The sequence below is a fragment of the Protopterus annectens genome, chromosome 6.part0 (genome assembly GCF_019279795.1).
Source record: "Protopterus annectens isolate FY-2018-M chromosome 6.part0, PAN1.0, whole genome shotgun sequence".
Lineage (NCBI taxonomy): Eukaryota > Metazoa > Chordata > Ceratodontiformes > Protopteridae > Protopterus > Protopterus annectens.
In genome coordinates this window covers 1532787008-1532809212 of record NC_056737.1, presented here as the reverse complement: position 1 = coordinate 1532809212, position 22205 = coordinate 1532787008, and the positions used below count along the sequence as shown (strand labels likewise).

Sequence of the window (22205 nt, the reverse complement as noted above, 5' to 3'; positions counted from 1 at the left end):
CAGTGTAGGTATTAAGTTGTGTAGCAGTGTCCAGAGGTGTACTATTTGGAAATGGATTGGGATTATATTTTTGCCCTGGTTGTAGTATTTTTTTGAAGGTTGACCAGAATTTCTTGGGGCTGGCTTTGCAATTATTTTGGGGTTCGCTATAGTATTTTTTGTCAGAGATTATCTATTATTATCTATCTTTTGCCCTGGTTACAAATACGTTTATATTATTGGAGGATTTGTTTGTCTACCAGTCTTTTACAGGCTTTGTCTCTAGTTCATTTGCCCAGTTAAGAAAATGAAATAAATAAATAAGCAAACAAACAAATAAATAAATAAATAAGCCATTGATCTAGATAGATAGATAGATGCCAGTGCCCACATGTGCAGGGTGATGCTGTGTTGCTGTACCAACAAAATCTTTATAAAGAAGACATACAAACACACACACACACACACACACACACACACACACACACACACACACACACACACACACACACACACACACTCATAGACATTCCAAGACCTTTAAGTCTTATGACCATTTATGCCTTGCCAGTACCATCCCCCACACCACACCACCTTTCTCCAGGCTGCCATACCAGCAATCCCAGAGCAAATTTGTGGCTACCCATCCAGTCATCCAAGTTATGATTAAAGAAAGTTAGAGTTGCACTGCTTAACAAGCAGGTGAAATTTATTACAGTGGTTTGGAAGGTGCTGCATTACAAACTTGTCCATCCGCCATGTTTATTTATCTGTTGATGAAGATTTCTATTCCTGGTTCTAGTGCTGGTGGAGCCAATGGAATTGTAGAGAACAGGGAGGCTCAGGACAACTGTGTCTTTAATGGTGTGTGTCTTGTGTAGTGGTACTGTTAAGTCTATAAGACACTAAATAAAGAGGTAGAGCTTCCAGCCTGTCTTTAGAGCTCAGAGACTTCAGGTATGTGATCTTTTTGGTTAGAACCTTTGATATCTTTCTAATTGTTTGATATTTTTAGTGAGCTACATCCTGAAGGGGTTATTATACTTGATAACTGGTCTGATCAGTATTAAGTAGAAAGGAGTGATTACCTCTTTAGATGTTGAAGGGAAAGGAATTGGCATAATGGTTAAGGTATGTACCTCACAGACAAAAGGAACAGGGGTTGATTCTTTGACCATCACATGTCTACATTTGTGTGGAAATCATTCTATGTTGCACAACATATAAACAAATCTATGACATCTAAGTCCAAGGAAGTCATTGTTCCACTGTATTCGGCATTCATCTGACCTATCATTGAGTACAATGCCCCCTTTGGTATGTACCTAACCAGGCATATCCAACAACTGGAACATCCACAGATATTCCTCACTAAAGAATACAGAGCATAAGTAAAATGTGCTATGCAGACTGCCTCAAGGGCCTATCCCTGTATTCTGTTTCCTACAGGCTTTTGAGGGGACATCTATGCCTGGCATACAAGGCATTGCCAGACCCACTCTCATGGATCTCCTGCATATCCACAAAACAAACAGTACCAGAATTACCCATTCTAAAGACTTAAACCTTGCCTGTGATATAAATAAGACCTGCTGGATAAATAAGTATGTATCCCAGAGACTACCCCGTCTATGGAACAGTCTCCCCATTCATGTGAAGCAGAGTTCCTCCCTAACCCAGTTCAAGTGCAACTTGGACAATTGGATGGGAAACCGGAAATTCATCCTTGGTTTAGCACCTATGTCTCTAATGGACACAGGTAACCTGTAATTGGTTCATCTCGCAGGCCCATGCTTACATTTCTCGAGGGTATCAGAACTTGTCAGAGATTTGGGATGCATGGCTAAGCTTAAAAAGGCCCTTGTGGTCATTAGCCTAGTAAACACCTATGAACCTATATGCCTTTGGCAATTAGCTGTGCTAAATAAAGTATGTCCTGATAGCTCTTGTCGCATGATGTCAAAAGAAATGGAATTATCAGCCCAAGTCATAGGAGACTCCATTGTGAGACACACAGATGTGCCCCTCACCAGGTTGGATAAGGAGAAAGTCACGGTTAGTTGTCAGCTGCCAGAGTCCACCATATCACCCATGCACTAAAGTCTCTCAACAGGTACTGTTATGACTGTGCCATAGTCCATGTTGGCGTGAATGACTTGAGAAGTACCTCCCTGGACTATATGAGGAGAGACATGATTGAGCTCGCTGAATATGTGTCATAGGCCGGTATGTTCCTAGCCTTAAGCAGCATTCTACCGTTACCCAGAATGATGCCTCGATACAAACAGAAAATGATTGATTTTAACAAGTGGCTTAGTTTCTGGTGTCATTCCAAGGGTATCCATTACCTGACAGCCTGGGATGACATGACTGACAAACCACGATGCTTTGCCAGAGATGGCCTGCATCTGTCTCCCTTGGGCTTCAGGCTCCTGGCAAAGGCTGTTGCCTCCCCCATAGTGCCTTTTTTAGGCAATGCCATGAGGTCAAAACTACCAACATGAAAATTTCATCAAAACGCAAATTAAAGGCCATGCTGCTAAACGCTAGGAAACTAAACATGAAACTGCACTCATTGCAAGCATTCTTGACCCTGGAAGATGCTGACATTTGTGCAGTTACAGAAATCTGGTTCAAAGCTGCAGAGAGCACCCCATGAATACCAAGTTACTCATCCTATCATACATTCAGACCACAAACCTTGGGCAGCAAAGCAAAAGGAGGTGGAGTTGCAATATATATAAAAGACATACACACCTCCAGGCTGGTCAAACAGTATGACACACAGGAGACACTCCAGGTGCAGTTAACAATTGACAAGACCCCTATTCAAATCATAGCTTGCTACAGGCCCCCAACATTGACTCAAGATGACCACTTCACCTATCTGGGACCTCTTCAAATCTATCAAGATTCAACCCTTTACCTTGATCTTGGGTGACTTTTAACTATCCAACTACAGATTGGAAAAACTACTCATGCCAAAACACAAATGCCCAGAGATTCCTTAATTTTGTCAGTGTAGATGCCTTGGACCAGCTGGTCGACACCCCCACAAGAGGTGAAAATATCGTGGACTTGTTATTAACTAACATGAGTAACCACTGCAGCATCCCTACAGTGCCATCCTCCCTAGTAAGATCTGACCACAAAGCGGTCACCTTCGAAGTCACCATCCTCCCCGACCCCCTCCTAGCTAGGGTCAAACAAAAAACCTTCCCCAAAGCTGACTACAACCTCCTGATGGAGGTATAAATAGCTTCACAGCCTCCTCCCCTGAATAGGAACTGGCACATATGTCCAAACCTACACCAAAGTACTATACGAGAATTTATATAGCTGCATAGAATCAGGAATACCTGACAGGATGAAATCCTCCTCCTCAAGGAAGAGTAAATGTGTCTCTTGGACATTTGTAATTATAATAATAAACTCTATAATAAAAGGAAAAAGAAGGAGCAAGCCTAATTACAAGTAATCTCTCCTTAGCCTGAGCAAGCAAATAAGAGCACTAGCAAAATCCGCCAAAGCAAACTTCTCATCCAAACTGGCCACATCTACTAAAGACAATTCATAAGGCCTTCTTCACATATGTCCGCAATCTCAAAAGTAGCACCCAGATCTGCTAAGAACTGATGGTCAAGGTCACCACATACACAAATGCCGTAAATATAGCCAACCTGATGATAGGTTCAGTGAAAACTTAACCCCTCTGTCCCCATCAGTAAATCAGAACATCCCCAGCACCTGCCCCCCTCTCTCTTATCTCTGGGGAGCAAGTCATAACTGCACTCTCAAAGGCAAAAAGTACAGCCTCCATGGGACCCGATAACATCCCAGGCTGCATCCTACATGAACTCAGGCAGGAACCTACAGCAACATTAGGCACAGTATACAACCAAAGCTTGAGTACCTGTTTCATCCCAGCTGACTGGAGGACAGCCACTGTCATCCCTTTGCACAAAGGTGGAGCATCCTCCAATCCAGGAAATTGTAGATCTATCAGCCTAACTAGCCTGATCTGCAAGGCCATGGAGTGGATTTTCATGGACCTCCTTAACAAGATCATTGGCAACCTCCAAACACTCGATCCTGCACAGTTTGTTTTCGGTAAGGGGAGGTCATGCCTGTTAAATTTGGTTGACTTCTTTGAGACAGTCACCAAAGCCATGGACGAGGAAAAGACGGTGCACACCGCGTACCTTGACCTGACCAAAGCCTTCAATACTATTCCCCACTCGGCTATAATAGATAAACTCTCTCAACTAGGCATCAGTCCTTATGTTACCAGATGGGTAGCAAACTGGCTCACTAATAGAACCCACCTAGTCAAACTAGTGGAAGTCACCTCAAGCAGTAGACCTGTAACAAGAGGTGTATCTCAGGGATTGGTCTTGGGGCCTCTTTTGTTTAGGATATACATATCTGACATGCAGGCCAAAACCAGTGGGCTATGGCTGACCAGGTTTGCAGATGACTGTAAGCTGGGTGCTGTCATCAATTCCCCTAGTGATGTGGACGTCCTCCAAGAGAGTCTCAACTCAACAAATGACTGGTGCCAGAAACATGGCCTCAAATTGAATGCCAAAAAAATGCATCATCATCCCCTTTGGGGAAAGTGACATCCCCACAAATTATCACATTAATAACAAGGTCCTAAGCATGCAATCAGTCATGAGGGACTTGGGCACCCAGGTTGATAGCAAACTGATTTTGACCACCATATTGCCTCTATTGTACTTAAAACTTTCTACATGGCCCACTTCATTAGTAAGGGTATCTCATCCAGGGGCAAGGTGGTCATAACATCCCTGTATTCTTCCCTTATATGACCCATTATTGAGTACAATGCCCCTTTCAGCATGTACCTCACAAAGCACATGCAGCAGCTGGAGAGAGCACAGAGGTTCCTCACCAGGAGAATCCAGGGCCTCAGATGTCTACCCTACACAGATAGGATAAAGGAGAAGACTGGATGCTGTAATTATATCAAAAGGTGCTTCAACAAAGTATTAGTTTAAGGCTGTGCACACTTATGCAACCAGCTTATTGTACATTTTTTGTTTTTTATATTTTTTCCCCTAACAGATTTGTTTGTTTTTTAATTGAATTCTACAGGCTATGGGTCATATTAAAAGTGGGAAAAGGTTTGAAATGATTTATTGTGGTCTCATTTTTTATATCACAAAAACCTGGTATTTTAAAAAGGGTGTGTACACTTTTTATATCCACTGTACATGCCTATACACACAGACATATATTTCAGTTATGTTAGTTTATTTTATATACCTTGCAGCACCTGTCCTTCTAGGGTGAAAACTATGTCAGTCTGTCTGCTTCTACTTTCTCAGATTATCTTTAGAAACATGTTAAGCTATAGTGCCATGCCATAGTGTGATAAAGCCCTGACTGCTGCCTTATGAGCCGGGATCAAAAATGTATGTGGTAGTTGTAGGAGCCAATGGAGGAGGATAGGAATGAATGGCTAATGCCAGCTCACTTATCCTGGAGAAGGAGGTGGCTCATTTCACTACTATGCTAACACCTGCCACAGACCAGGTGCTACAGCATAAAGTGTAAGGGTCTGTGATAGTAAGTATGTGTGCTTGACTCTGCCAAGCATCATACATTGTATCCATCATTAGAATCTGCTGGAAGCAAACACATTGGGTATGGCCCTGCAGACTCTCTGTTGGCATGTGTACACGTCAAGTCGCAGGAGGGGTTAAGGATAGAGTCAGAAAATCTGATTTCTGTCTGCATGACCCCCCCCCCCAAAAAAAAATATTTTTACGCATAAACTGAGCTGACAGGTTGTGTTGAAGAGCCCTTATGTTGGGTATTTGTCTTTGTTAACTCGGGTTCACGTTAGAAAATTAAATAAATCCACAACTGGCCAAAGAATGAAAGTTTTATTAAAGATTGAAAGTAATATTGCTATGCACTTTAAGGAAAAACATAACAGTGATTTCTCTCTACTACAGGGCTGTATTCTTGAACAAATTTTTGTTCAATTTGAAGAAATGTGTGTTTTAAAGGATAAATTATTGTATAAAGAATCTATATTTTAAAGTTTAATACATTTTTGCCTTTAGGCTTGAATTCTGATGTTAATTGGAAGAACCTATTATATAATTGATTAATTGATTGCTAATTTAGGTGACTATATAAGAACTTTTGTATTTGATGCATTTGTATTACTCCTGGAAGGTTATATACCATGGTGCTATAATGTTTTATTTGTCTGCATTAAAACTTTCACCCTTTGACCAGTTGTGGATTTATTTCATTCTTCAATTTTGGGTTGTGTCATTCACTTTAGAAAATTATTTTTCAGATCACTGCAAGAAAGGAATACATTCCCACATAAACTCCAATTTTTCTTCTACAATATTTTCCATGTACATATTAACTGTGATATCTGACAAGGCCTTGCTATGTATACAGTCAAGTTCACTGACTGAGTACAGTTAATTTAACATTTTTATAAGACCAAATCCTCCCTGCTGTGTTCACCCAGAATTAAATATATTCACTGTCTACTCCATATTTAGTCAGCTTTCTGCTTTACTGTCTGTTACCTTGATTAATTCATACAGAAAAGGATGCAGCCTAGACACCCCCCCTCCATGCTTTACTGCCTTACTTCTTCCGTATTCTCCCTTTCCACTTATTTCCTCCTTCCTACAAATAAAGTCCAACAAAGGGACATTCACCACATCCAACCGCTGCCAACCAAGATACCAAACCCAAATTTAGAATGAAACAGCTTATCAATCAGAATTTGTCCGTCACTCTCACTGTATTTTCTATAGTAGAATTAGTCCTGTTTTGGCTTTAGCAACGTCTTCAGCAAGAGAGTCACTGTAGCCTACCATACTTGGAAATTTTCTGAATAAGCTCATCCTGTGAAGTTGTTGTTAGATGCAGGATTTTAAAAGGTAGGTTTTGGTGGATGGGTACAAGAGAGGGTTGACTACACAATAATACTATCACATTGATACAGTAAACCAGTATTACATCTCTTATGAAAACCACCAACATGGAGTTCTAATAACTGGTAATTGTGAAACATAAAAAAGGGATGTTAACAGCAGACAGTCAATGAAACGCATGGTCTAAATGGATTCTGGAGAGAGTGGCCTTCAGATTTTGACCCTAAGCCCCACAGCCCTGAGAATTATTTTAAAACATTAAATCTCATGGTCAAATCATGAGAGTTCTTATGTATGCAAACTATGAATATGTTTTGAACCTGTGAGGAGCTGTTTTCTGCAGCTGTTGTCTGTTGACAGCATTTACAACACAGTAAACTCAGTTAACCGGAACTCAAGCAACCAGAACTCTCAAGCAACCAGAAACTACACTTATCCGGCATCTACCAATCCCCAGGGGTGCCGGTTAACTGAGAGTTTACTGTACAATGTTATGTGTATATTTTTACATTTGAAATCTGCTCCCCCATGATGTACCCACAATTCTGCTGTATTAGTCATACTAACATCACACTTTTGTATCACATTATTTATATGTAACTCTTCATTTTAATTCTTATTCATAGGTTAAGAAACAAGGCAGTGTTTCTTCATTCTACAGAGTATTGCTCTAAGAAATAGTTTTACATTTTACATTTTTTGTGGGATTTCACATTTTCTATGCATGAAAATATTTTCAAAAATGGAGCGGTATTAGGAAAACAATAATTTTCTTGAGCCTAAAAATATTACTGCAGTGTACTGAGAAAATTATCATATATATATATAGTCATAGCTCTCAACCTTTTATCTTATCAGTCACTTTTTAAGTGTTGGTTCTGTTCACTAATATGGTAACTAGACCTAGAAAAAAATGTTTAAGGTACAGTTTCTGTAAACAAGCAGACCATACATAGCAACAGGATTTATTTAGTGAACAGGACCCCTAGTGTTTTGCCACAAAGTCATTTTGTATGAGAGACAGAGCAACATTTTAAAGCACACTCAAGAATATATGTAACAATCACAAATAGCTTAGAGATATGCATGCAGCTTCCTCATGTTTTCCTTTCATTTTCATCATGTCATGATAGTTATATCAAGTACCTCAAAACAGCTTGTGAAGTCTTATAGCTTTACTTTTGTTGTTGTTGTGTCTTTCAGCTTTTCCCGGTTAGGGGTCGCCACAGCGGAACTCCGGTCCGCTAATGATTGGCAGTAGATTTTTTTTACATACCAAGTTGCCGGCTCTGACAGACAACCTTCAAAGAAGGTAACGCCTATTCACGCATGTCTCCACACAGAAGATGCTCTAGCTGAGAATCGAACAGGACAACATCTTACTGTGAGGTGACAATGCTACCGCAGCACCACCACCTTATTAAATGGAGTAAACCTTGCTCAAAGTTCCAAGCTCAGGAATGGCAGAAAGGGCAATGTCACTCTGGGTTACTGCAGTGGTGAAAAAACATGGTATTATTACTGCTGAGAATGCTCAGACTCATGAGTCATCACTTTCTGCTAATTTGAACTGTGACATTCTCTGACCTGTCAGTCACTAAAAGCATTTGGTTAGCAGATATGTAAAAAACTTCAGCTGAAGAAGCTAATAACTAACATGTCGGCATTCAAAACATATTGTTCTGTTACAATTTTACCTTCTTCATCTAATACCTTATTTTCCAAGTTATCTACGTAATAGCTCCCTCAGTTAATGAAAACTGAGAGAAACATATATGTTACTCAGTTACGTAAGAGAAGTACATTTTTTCCTAAGTCCTTATTGAGAACATCATAGGAGGGCTACTCTTCATTTACAGTTTTAACTTGTTCTAGAACAGACACATGCACTGTTGGTACTGGGAGAGAGTAAGAAGATACGTGCGTGTGTGTTTGAGTGTGTGTGTGTGTGTGTGTGTGTGTGTGTGTGTGTGTGTGTGTGTGTGTGTGTATACACATCTACACATGCATATGTGTGTGTGTGTGTGTGTGCGTGTATACACATCTATGCATTCATGTGTGTGTGTGTGTGTGTGTGTGTGTGTGTGTGTGTGTGTGTGTGTGTGTGTGTGCTTTTTAACAGATTGTATGCAGTTGACAAGTTTTTTTAAATACAGTTTATTTTATTGCACCAGTCTGAATGCTCACATTTTACACCTTATTTGCTTGCATATCTTTGAGTTTAGAAGTGTTGATGTACTGTCATTTATGTTGATACTTCACGTAACCTATTTCTGTGAAAGCATCTTTTGTGGCTGCACATTTTAGAATGCATTTTTCTTTTTGGATTGCCATTTAATGCCTTTCCAGCTTCATGTTACTAAACGTTCATTGTCTTTTGGATTGTGACCTTTAGCCAATACTATTATTAGAGTATCAGTAAATCACATAACCAGACAAAACTTTCATGACGTCCCCGTCTGAAGACAACTTTGTATATTGAGTCAAGCCTATTAACAAAGCTCAAACAAAAATAAATATAATAATGTCTCCAGCAATTCATGTTCTCAGTTTCCATATTGCAGAGACACTCATATTTATTACACAGGCCATTCCATTGTATAGCATCAGTGGTGTATCAAGTTATGCTGAATATTTTAAGAATTTACAGCAGCAAATTCTGTACTAAAATGAACATAGCATAAATAAAATGAAATTTTATTAAAAATGTTTTGGTGTCAAAATGAATGGCTATTACATGAAGAGTTCTTAGACAAGGATTGGCCCTTGAGCTGTAACAAGATGTGAATATCCTGCTTTTTAGTATTTTCTACAAAACATTGACATTACATAACAAGTGACTGTCTTGAAATCTCGGTACTGCTAGGTTTATTATTTATTTATTTGACATTTGTTTACTGGGAAAGTCCAAATGGGTGGGTGCCCATTTTCAGCGGATACCTGAGGAGTAAAGCTCCAGAGACAATTAGCATATTACATTAGCTTATTACACAGCATCGGTGAATATTTTCACTTACAAGAAAGAATGTACAATAGTGGATAACACATCATTTTTACATACATTTGATGAAACATACATGCACATTAATTACAGACAGATATTGCTAAGGAGACAGTATACACGAGACAAGTGGTTTTTACAATGATATGATTCATCTCAGTATGATTTTACTTGATAGTTATATCATTTTTATTATAATGTATGTAGTATACATATCTTATAGTACAGGGCTGAGAAAAGAGGAATTACAGGAGAGGAAATGTGGGAGATAGAAATGTATGTGTTTAGTAGTAAACTGTGGCCTATCATTAGGGAGGAAGCAAAAGGGAGAAAGAAAAGTTAGGGGACTGTATAGTGATAATAGTAGTGTAATGTATAGGTAAAAGAGGCAAGAAATTATCAACTGTATAAAATATAATAGCAAGATGGAGGTTAGTGCTATTACAGTTAAAAATTAAGGAGCTATTTGATTAACCTGGTGTAGAACTTGAGCAGAGCCTTGTGTTTGTTTAGATAGTTTTTAAGAGAGTATGAGAAGGATTTGAGGGGTATGTTTGTCCTTATAGATGGGGGCATAGTGTTACATATTTTAGCTATGGTTTGAGAATACAATGAATACTTTGCTGATTTAGTTAGTTTATGAACAGTGAGTTGAACTTGGTTACTTGTTCGCAGGGGCCGTTTAGGGGAGTGCTTTTGTGGTATAGAATTTAAGGCTGGGAAGGTGGCTGGGTAATGAATGATTTTATGTGTAGTGATTAGCTGAACAAATTTTAAGAAGTTAGTTAGTTCTAGCCAGTTGGGGCGGCCATGGTGGTGCAGCGGTTAGTGTTGCTGCCTCACAGCAAGAGGTTCTCCGGTTCATTTCTTGGCTGGGGTGCCTTCTGTGCAGAGTCTGCATGTCCTCCCTGTGGTCACGTGGGTTTCCTCCGGGTGCTCCGTTTTCCTCCCACATCCCAAAGACATGCAGTAGGTGGATTGGACACTCTAAATTGACCCTAGGCGTGTGTGCGTGTTTGTGCCTTCTGTGGAAGGTTGGGTGGCCGGGCTGGCAATTCAACACTGTAAAACTCCACTGCCAATCATGAGCAGACAGGTGATCCGCTGTGGCAACCCCTAACTGGGAAAAGCCGAAAGAAGTTAGTTCTAGCCAGTTAAGTGTTTTCAGTGCAGTGCAGTGGTGGGTGCGGCAGTGAGAATTTGATGCAAATCTGACTATTTTATTGTAACACTGTCCAAGTTTTTGAGTAAGTGAGATTTGAAGATTAGTGAAGATGGGGACTCCATAAAGAAGAGAAGGCAGAAGATAACTACTTGTAAGGGTGTATCTGGATGTGGAGGTGAGGAAGTTTCTAGCTCTGTAGAATAAGCCTAGTTTTGGTGTTTTTTGTATTTATATTTTATAGTATTTTGTATGTGTAAATCAAATTTAAGGTTGTTGTCTATGGTCATGCCTAATAGTTTTGTATTGGTTACCACTTCTATAGTGGTATTATTGAGTGAGTATATTTTAAAGTTGTGTTTTTCAGGAGACAGAGATTTAGGATAGAAAAGTAAAAGTCTGGTTTCTTTGGGTTAAGCAGAAGTTGGGAGTTTTGTAACCATTTGCAATGGCAGTGCGGGATTCTTGTGTATTTTGGTTAAGGTGTGTATGGTTGCTGGAAGTACAAATAAGTGTCGAGTTATCAGCTTACTGCATGAGAGAAGCATGTGGTATGCAAATGTGAAGAGAATTTGTAAGGATAATAAAGAGGAGAGGACCAAGGATGATCCTTGTGGGACACCAGTATTGACAGGGAGAAAAGGTGAGAGGACTGATTTCCATTTTACTGACTGGCATCTATCAGTGAGATAACTCTTGAACCAGTTTAGGGAATTTGGTATTAGACCTGAGGCTGACATTTGCTCTAATAATTTAGTATGGCTGTCTATATCAAAGGACTTTGATAGGTCAAGAAATATGGCACAGACAAGTTGTATCTCTGAAAACTATAAGAGCTGTATTTCTGCCATGGGAGGGTCAAAACCATGCTGGGTTTCAGTTAGAAGTTTTTCTTGGTTGAAGTATTCTAGGAGTTGTTTGTGGATACATTTTTCTAAGATTTTAGAGAGGGGAATAGGATAGCTATTGGTCTGAAATTACTGATGTCTGTAAAAGTATCATCTTTATGGAGAGGAATGATATGTGATTTTTTTTTTTTTATTTTGGGGACATAGTTTTCCGTTTTTAATTTCTCCAAGTCTTTTGGGTTTAAAATATCAAGACGGGAATGGAGCCCATTCCTAAGTCAAAGTACGATTAAAGTTCATGAAATTAGTATTGTTTCACTCTTTGATGTTAGCCAAAAGTAATCTTCGCAGCACCAGCAATGTGCCCAGTAATGACTCCTTCTGCAATTCATATGGTGTTACATGAATTGGTAACATATCTAAATATGACAGTAAATTCTTTTTTATAAGACCAGTTGCTCCTACTACTATTGGAACTGTCTGGGTATCTTTCTTCCACATGGCTCTCGTTTATGCCTGCAGATCAAGGTATTTTATGACTTTGTGTATCTCTGTATGCAAGACACTGTAGTCACTAGGTATGGCGATTTCAGTGATCAATGCTACTTTTGTCTTCTTTTCTTGGACCACTATATCCGGTTTTCTAGCATCTATCTTTTGGACTGTTGGTATTGGGTGATTCCATATGATATAAACTTCATTATTTTCTATGATTCTTTGTGGCTCATGCTTCCAGTGTTTTTCAGCCACTTCGATACCATAATGTTTACACAATCTCCAGTGTAGCAGTCTCGCCACATTATTATGCCTTTCAGTATACTGTCCCTCTGCCATTAGTGCGTCACAATCAGCAACAAGGTGTGTGACTATTTCCACGTCGGTTTTACAAAACCTGCATATGTCTGTTTCTCCCACATGTTCAATGGACTTTGCAGACCAGCGTGTACGTAGCCCACTATCTTGGGCTGCCAATATTAACCTTTCATTTTTTGATGTAAATTCACCTCTCCTTAACCATTCCTGCATTCGTTCTTGATCAACATGAGGCTCTTACAGAAGTTTTCTATACTTGCAACTATGTTTATGTTTTTTACACATTTCTTGCCTTCTCATCTTGTCCTTCACCTTATATTCTTTCTTTTGTTTTTTAGCACATTCAGTTGCTGCCTTGTTTTTATCTACTTCTGGTTTGATTTCCATTCTTGCTTGACGTCAATATGCTTCTGCTAAATTAAGCAGAGATGTTATCTTAGATTTATTCTCCTCATGTTTAAAAACTTTCACTACATTTGGATCCTGTGAGGTCAGCAGGTATGTGTGGACTCCCACGATTGCAGATCTATACATGTAATCAATTTCAAGGAGGCCCATCCCTCCTTTGGAACAGGGAATATATAATCTTGATATACAGTGATTTTTATAAATCATTTGGTGAGCATGAAGCATCCTTTTTGTTTTAATATCCACTCTATCCTACACTTTTTGGGGACAGTCAGTCACTCCAAAACTATGTTAGGACAGGAAGAGCAAATTGATTTATGGCTTGGATCTTGTTCCTAGGTGTTAATGCTGTTTTCAGGATTAATTTAAGTCTTCTAAAGTACTCCTTACCAAGCTTATTCACATTTGTTTGCATTTTATTGCTGATGCTTCATCAATTCCCAAGTATTTATACACTCCCTCTTGCTCAAGTTCTTTTATATCACATTCTTGTCCCTTAACTGATGTTTTCCTGGTGCTGCAGTTTTCCTTTTTTAAAGGTTGCTTTTGCACATTTATCAAGACCAAATGACATTCAGATATCATCTGAAAAAGTTTTGACAACCTGCACCTGTGCTCCCAGTTCCTTATCTGATGAGCTAGACAGTTTTAAATCATCGACAAGGAGAAGATGAGAAGTCATTAAACTTTGTTGTTTTCTAGAAGCCAAATTGTAGCCATGACCTAAGCTCTTAAGTAAACAGCTTAATGGATTAATGGCAAGGCAGAATAGCAATGGTGACAGAGTCACCTTGGAATATCCACCTTTGGATTTTTATCCCTAGGATAATAATCTGTCCATTATCATGGCTTAATTGCAGAGTGGTCTGCCATTGTTTCATGGCTACTGTAATGTAGTCAATCAGTGTAGGGTGTATCTTATACATTTTAAGCACTCTTTTATCCATGAATGTGGGATACTATCAAATGTTTTTTTGTAGTCAGTCCATGCCATACTTAGATTCTTCCCCGCCTTATAGTTCTCCACTATAACTTTGTTTAACAACAAATGATCCTTTGTTTCATATGACTTCCTTTTATTGCCCTTTTGTTCTACTGCCATAATTGAGTTTTCTTCTAGATGACTAAAAACTCCGTCGGCATCAATTCCCGTGTATAGTTTATATGTCGTCGGAAGACAAGTTATTGGTCTATAATTTTTAGGGTAGTTTGCAAGTTCACTCTTAAGTAAGAGCATTGTTTTTCCTGTTGTTAACTAGTGCGGTGTCTGTTTGGGGTGTGCATATGAATAGTTATTATTCATGGTAAGATCCTCGTGCAAAGAAGTTAATACTTTAAGCCAAAAGTTAGGTACTGCATCTGGGCCTGGGGTTTTCCAGTTAGAGGCTTTTCTTAACTTTGTTTCAATCTCTCTGGCTGTTATTTCATCATCCCATTTTATATCCTGCACCTTTAAACTTCTTATTCTTTCTTTTACTACTTCTATCCATTTAGCATCTTTGTTATGGTCCACAGGATCTTCATAGATACTTCTCCAAAATGTATCTACTACCTATTATTTTGGCGGTCTTTCAATTCCTTTTACCTTATTTCCCAATTCTCTATAAAACTTGTTTGGGTAATCAATAAATTGCTTATTTTGTGGTTTTCCCTTATATTTATTTTTGTATCTTCTAAGTTTTTCCACCTGTTTTGAAATTTTTCGAAAAAAGAAAAGAGGAACCTTGTTGGCAGAAACCACGCAAAAAGTTCTTTAAATCCTGAACAACAAAAACATGTCGTCCAAGAACCGGGTATAGAATGTGACAGGTTCCATAAGCCCAGGGACCCTTTGTAAGATGTTAGCTTCCCAATATCCCATGACATAGTTTGCTACTCCAGCCCCGCAAGGGGAACCCATCGCCACACCACGTTTCTGTAAAAAGAATTCACCATCAAAGGTAAAGTAGTTACTGGTCAAAACAATTTCCAGTAACTCAGTGGCCAGATCAACCTCCAATTTGGAAGCCCCAAAGCCCTGTAACATAGTCCCAATCCACTCCACCGCTTCTGAATGCGGTATGGAGGTATATAGGTCTATGACATCAATGGTTAAGAAGTTGTTATTATTGTTGTACGGTACACAGTTAACATTGTTAAGGAACGTCCATGAATCCTTACATATACTGGGAATTCCTTTGATGTATTTGTCCAGTATATGTGTAATAAGCTTCGAGCATGGATAAATAATGGACGACCTGCCGTCAATCAACGCCCTCATAGGGGGGTTGTTGATACTCTTATGAATTTTAGGGATTCCGAACATGACGGGTATCTTTGAACAGTTGATATCAATGTAATTATACAAGTTCATATCAATTTTTCCCGTCAGGAACAGGTCCCTAAAATATCCCCTAATTCTCTGGGTACTACCATTGACTTCATTCTTTGATGATTTTATATAGGCATCGCTCTCTAATAATAAAGTCATCTTTTCATTGTATGTTGTATTATGAAATATCACTAACCCACCACCCTTATCAGGTTTTAATACCCGTACAGGCAACCGACTAATCTCATCCAATAGTAGCATCTGTTCTTTGGTAATATTAGAACGTTTAAAACTAGTTTTATCATTGGTGTTATTAGCTAAAAATCTAAAATCCATTTCACAAATGTTCTCAAACAATTGTAAAGTTGAGTGTAATGGAGGATTAAACACACTAGCTAGTTTTAAATTGCATATATTAGCAGTATTACCTTCCTCAATTAAGTTCTCACTATCGGTTGGTTGATTAAACATCAATTTAAGGTTCATTTTTCTCACAAAACACTTAAGTTCTATAATTTCCTTAGCAATACTCCCATTCCTACTTGGGACAAAGGTATTACCAAAGGCTAATAATTCAACCAGTTGGTCATCTAAGGTAATGTCGGAGAAATTATAAATCTTGAAGTCGCCATTTTTATTGGTAAGGATGGTAGGGTGGCCTGTTTCCAAAGTTTGATCAGGTGGGTCAATGTGCAACAGTAACGAAGGAGGTGGAACAATCCTGTTTGGCATATCAGCCACCAGAATTACATCTAGTTCCTTCTCCTGTTCGCATAAAACTTCCTGCTGCGTTGCCCTAAAAAATTACTGTTATTGTTACCTGTGTTCTGGTTATTTTGTTTATTATTGCTATTAGATCCATTCTGAAAGTTTCCATGTCCCCCTTTGTCCCTAGCAAACCCCTTAATTCTGTTACTCTTCCTAGGTCCTGGGTTAACATGACCTTCAATAATATCCTCTTCAACTATATCATCCAATCTACTCTCATTTTCTTCCGCTTGTATCATCTGGTTGTCACTAGTACCATCTATGCAGATATTCCTAGTCCCCTTTAAATTAGAGTAGGCAGATTTTTTCAAATAAGCTTCCCTATCCCTAATCAATTTCTTATTTTTATTTCCTTTCAACTTTATCAACAAGGTATCAATGCTGGACAAGATCCGTCCATAGTCGAATCTGTATCTATTGAATTCCAGATCAAGTTTAATATCTTTGTCCAGGTCATTGATTTCATTCATTAACGAGTCAATATGCAATGCATAATACTTAACAATCAAATCTAACAATTCACTGCCGTGTTTTTGAAACAGTGTTTCTAAATCCACCAAAAAATCCTGATCAGATATTAAACCTGATGGCATAAAGTTATTTCGTAACCCTTTTGGTACCAAATTTTCAACGATACACTGTTTAAAATAAGCAGACTCCAACTGCAACTTTTTCAGTTTAAGCAGTTTGGAATCAAACATTTTAAGTTTATCTGCTAGACATGTGTTATCGTTAAATACAACAGTACCAGTAGGCGTACCTTGTTGGCCAAACATAAAGTTAGTAGTGTCTAATAACCAGCCACCCAGGTCAGGCAACCCAGGACTAGATCCGACAGTTCCATTTTCAGCATTAGCTTGTCCTGCTGTAACTGTCCATTGGTCAAAATTAGAACGAACATTTGAGACTGCTACTGCATAAGAGGCTGGACGTCCCGCCTCTTCTTCATCCACAGAACCAATGCCAGAAAGTGAGAAAGTACCTCCCTGGCTGTTGCCTACACCGGCAATATTAGTAGCCGTTAAAGTCCGTCGTTCCGGCTGTGCAGCTGGAATCCAGTCATCGGGGCTTCCTTGGCTCAGCCCCGTCACCCTACCACGACCGGAGGGTCCTTCTCTCAAAGCCTGGAATGTAGCCTGCATATCATCCATCCTCGAATTAATCTGGTCAAGCCTGGCCGACAACCCTGCTATTAAAACAGTTAAATCCATGTCAGCTACGTCGCTGCCGCTCGCCATAAAACACTTTGCTGGTAAACTGCCAAACCAACAGGAATCCTCACGAAAACAACCACAAACGAAAAGTAAAATAAACAAACCAAACGAAAAAAGAAAAGAGGAACCTTGTTGGCAGAAACCACGCAAAAAGTTCTTTAAATCCTGAACAACAAAAACATGTCGTCCAAGAACCGGGTATAGAATGTGACAGGTTCCATAAGCCCAGGGACCCTTTGTAAGATGTTAGCTTCCCAATATCCCATGACATAGTTTGCTACTCCAGCCCTGCAAGGGGAACCCATCGCCACACCACGTTTCTGTAAAAAGAATTCACCATCAAAGGTAAAGTAGTTACTGGTCAAAACAATTTCCAGTAACTCAGTGGCCAGATCAACCTCCAATTTGGAAGCCCCAAAGCCCTGTAACATAGTCCCAATCCACTCCACCGCTTCTGAATGCGGTATGGAGGTATATAGGTCTATGACATCAATCCATGAATGTGGGATACTATCAAATGTTTTTTTGTAGTCAGTCCATGCCATACTTAGATTCTTCCCCGCCTTATAGTTCTCCACTATAACTTTGTTTAACAACAAATGATCCTTTGTTTCATATGACTTCCTTTTATTGCCCTTTTGTTCTACTGCCATAATTGAGTTTTCTTCTAGATGACTAAAAACTCCGTCGGCATCAATTCCCGTGTATAGTTTATATGTCGTCGGAAGACAAGTTATTGGTCTATAATTTTTAGGGTAGTTTGCAAGTTCACTCTTAAGTAAGAGCATTGTTTTTCCTGTTGTTAACTAGTGCGGTGTCTGTTTGGGGTGTGCATATGAATAGTTATTATTCATGGTAAGATCCTCGTGCAAAGAAGTTAATACTTTAAGCCAAAAGTTAGGTACTGCATCTGGGCCTGGGGTTTTCCAGTTAGAGGCTTTTCTTAACTTTGTTTCAATCTCTCTGGCTGTTATTTCATCCCATTTTATATCCTGCACCTTTAAACTTCTTATTCTTTCTTTTACTACTTCTATCCATTTAGCATCTTTGTTATGGTCCACAGGATCTTCATAGATACTTCTCCAAAATGTATCTACTACCTATTTTTTTGGCGGTCTTTCAATTCCTTTTACCTTATTTCCCAATTCTCTATAAAACTTGTTTGGGTAATCAATAAATTGCTTATTTTGTGGTTTTCACTTATATTTATTTTTGTATCTTCTAAGTTTTTCCACCTGTTTTGAAATTTTTAGTTTATCTCCAATAGTGCATAATAGATCCTGGTCTGTTCTAATACTGCGCATTGCTTTTATCACATATATCTTTCCTAGTAGTTTTCCTGTATAGATCTATTTATGAGAATGGATATGGGGTAACATATGTTACTTGCTGTTATTTTAAGTAATTCACTGAGAATATTATTTGCAGAGGCAGTGTAGATTTTTAGTTTGCTTAAGAGGTTTTTTATGTAGGCTATAGATACTGGTTGAAGTGTAAATGAGGAGTTAATAGCTGTTTGTTGTTTGTGATCTGCAGTACTATGACTAAATTTTTTTTGTAATAGATGCAATGCTGTCTACAGTGTAGGTATTAAGTTGTGTAGCAGTGTCCAGAGGTGTACTATTTGGAAATGGATTGGGATTATATTTTTGCCCTGGTTGTAGTATTTTTTTGAAGGTTGACCAGAATTTCTTGGGGCTGGCTTTGCAATTATTTTGGGGTTCGCTATAGTATTTTTTGTCAGAGATTATCTATCTTTTGCCCTGGTTACAAATACGTTTATATTATTGGAGGATTTGTTTGTCTACCAGTCTTTTCCAGGCTTTGTCTCTAGTTTGCAGTAGTTTTCTTGTAATGTTAGTACCAGGGTGAATTTCTTATTTTGATTCTTTTATTTATGGGGGTGCCATTTTGTTTAATGTGTTAAGCAATCTACAGCATCATCTAGTGGGATATTTCTTAGTATATTCCAGTTTACTGAGGAGAGGATATTGATGAATCTCTGAGGGTTAACATTTGTTGTGTTACAAATAGTTTTTATAGTTAGCTGTTTTGGAGGATTTTGTGTGTGACGTTTGGAAAAGACAGGGAGATAGTCACTGACTGAATTTGATAAGGTGCCAGATGAAGCAAATTTAGTGGGATCAGATACTAAGAGGCAGTCTAGTATGGAATTTGAGTTTTTGCTTAAGAATGTTGGAGTTTGTATCAATTGTTTGTATCCAAAATGATTTATGCTAAATTTAGGGGAGGTAGATATAAGGTCAAGCCAATTAATATTAACATTTCGTAGTATGACTGTTTCATGAGGAATGGAAGTTTTGAGGTCCCGTGTAAAATGTCTTCTAACACATCTGTATTTTTGCCTGGGTGAATATGTAAGGTAATGATACAGATTTGTTTGTGTTTGTTTAGTTTGAAGAAAATGATAAGAAGTTCTGTGTTATTGAATTGTGGTATGGGGGAATCATAAGGGATTAGGGTGAGACAATCTGGTTGTATTATTGCTACACCACCACCTTTCCTTTTAGAGCAGGGTAGGATTATCTGGTAGGTACTTAGTTGGGGAGAATATAGTGAGAGAGGAGTTCCCTTGGGTCATGGGGTAGAGAAGTGAAGTTACTCAGAATAGTCGTGTATATATTTTTTTTGTGTCTATGAATAATAATCATAAATAATAAAATAATCAGCAAAATAATTGTCACTTTTAAAAGTGCTCTAACAATAGGTTATGGAAAAGATTAAATGCATTTAATAATTAAAAATAGCAGTGTCACAGGTAAAGAAGGTGGTGGATTTTAGTATCAGATTTTTTTATTTCTGTAAAGGCTGTAGACTATATACTTGTTTTTGTTAAGAATTTTAACATTAGCAGTTATTTGTCAAATTCAGTGCTATTGTTCAAGGGAACTCGTAAACTAAACATACAATCCTGGCTTATTGCATACTATACCTGCTGAATCTTGCCTGGGGACACACTATCACATGTTCTATCACGTTACCATGCATTGATGAGTCAGACTGAACCACTTTATTTCAATAATTGTTGGGACATGCATGCATTTCTTGTAATGCTATTGAAATAGATTTTTTTTTATTATTTAAAATCAAAAATATCAGTGCAAAAATCAAAAACAGAACCAAAATGCTTCATATGTAGGTAAGGCAAAATATTGGTATGCACGTCTTTGGGTTACTGCATATCAAAAAGAATGGAAAATGCCACTATGCATTTCCTAGACAATAGAGTAGGGGAATGAAGGGGACATTATTGCACACCAGAATGGAAACTACTGATTAATATATACACAATATACGTAACATGAATAACAGACGTAATAAACTTTAGAGACACTTATAAACTGTCCAAGAAGGCTTACATATTTTCTGAATAATAGCATTATATTTTAATACCAAACACAGAGGTCTGACTTCTGAGTGGAAAGGTCATGCTAAACAAATCCATGAGAGTTTGTTGTCTGAGCATCCAGTGCAGTGGACAAGAAAGGACGTGCAGGTATGCCCAACATAGATTTTAGCAAGTTGCTGGACAGTTTGCAACATAAATGGTGAGTGAATTAAGTTATCATCTTGGAATGGGTCATACATGGCAGCATGGTTCATATACTAACTAGGCAAAAGAATTCAGAAGTAATATATGTAGTTCACCCAGGTTAAATAACAGTTACCATTAGGGTAGCACAGAGGTCAGAACTGGGGCAATTCATTTTCAGTCTGTAAAATGATGTTGTATAAAATCTAGAAGGAAAATGTTTTTGGTCGTAAGACAAGGATAGCAGTAAAGACAATATACGCAAACACTCATAGGATGAAAAGTGAATTTACAAAGTTGGAGAACAGGTAAAAAACATGGCATCTTAAACACTGCATGCTTTTACTGTTCTGGAAAATGGAGGTGACATCTGTACATTCTGCAACACTGACCAACCTAATTGAAGCCAGTGATTTGTGTAACCAGAAAAATGTGCACAACAGAATAGAAGTAGATTAGAAAGCATCACACTGCTTATGCACCTGCATTGTTTTCTTAATCACAATCCATATTTGAGCCCTTCAGTGGTGTTACTGAATTTCACAGTGACAGTAGCCCACAAGGCAGTGCCGACATGATTTGGTAATACTGATAAAGCACATTGACAGGCTCCTAGCTTCATGCTGGATAAGTATTTTAGTGCAGTTATGTGGCTATTGACTTTAATTCAGCATGGAGTAATGCATCTTGGTAACACCAATCCAGGAAAGGAATATACAGCTGGAAAGATGTAGACCTGGGATAGTCATATCAGATGAGCTAAAAGAAATCAGGCCATAAGATAATACAGTGAGGAATAGGAGTGGGATACAGCAATGCGTAAGAAGATGGGTCAACATTTGCTGTGTCATCCTTCTCTATAGTTATTTCGGACGGTCCTATCCAGGATATCGTGAAAAGTTTTGAAGACTTTGACTTTAAAAAGATATAGGAAAGACTGCTGCAGTTAAAGACAAAAACTATAGCACAACATTTTCAACAAAAACAACAGATTAGGGAGCTTAATGCATGTGGAAGAAAGAAAGAAAATGGAGTGAGGATATAATATAAACATTTAAATATTTCAAGAGAATCCTATACTTCAAGTTGATAAACCAAGTGAATTTAAAAAGAAAAATGTAAGAACAGGAGAGCACAGTTTAAATGTACAGCGTGGATAGCTCAGTGCAGCTACAAGGACAGTTTTTTCAGAGAAAGTGTAGTAGACAATTGG

General features: G+C 38.3%; 1 protein-coding gene across 1 annotated transcript in view; it reads left to right on the top strand.

Moving 5' to 3' along the window:
* SCTR (secretin receptor) overlaps nt 1-22205 on the top strand; it is a 427481-nt gene that overhangs the window by 402989 nt on the left and 2287 nt on the right. The window lies entirely within an intron of this gene.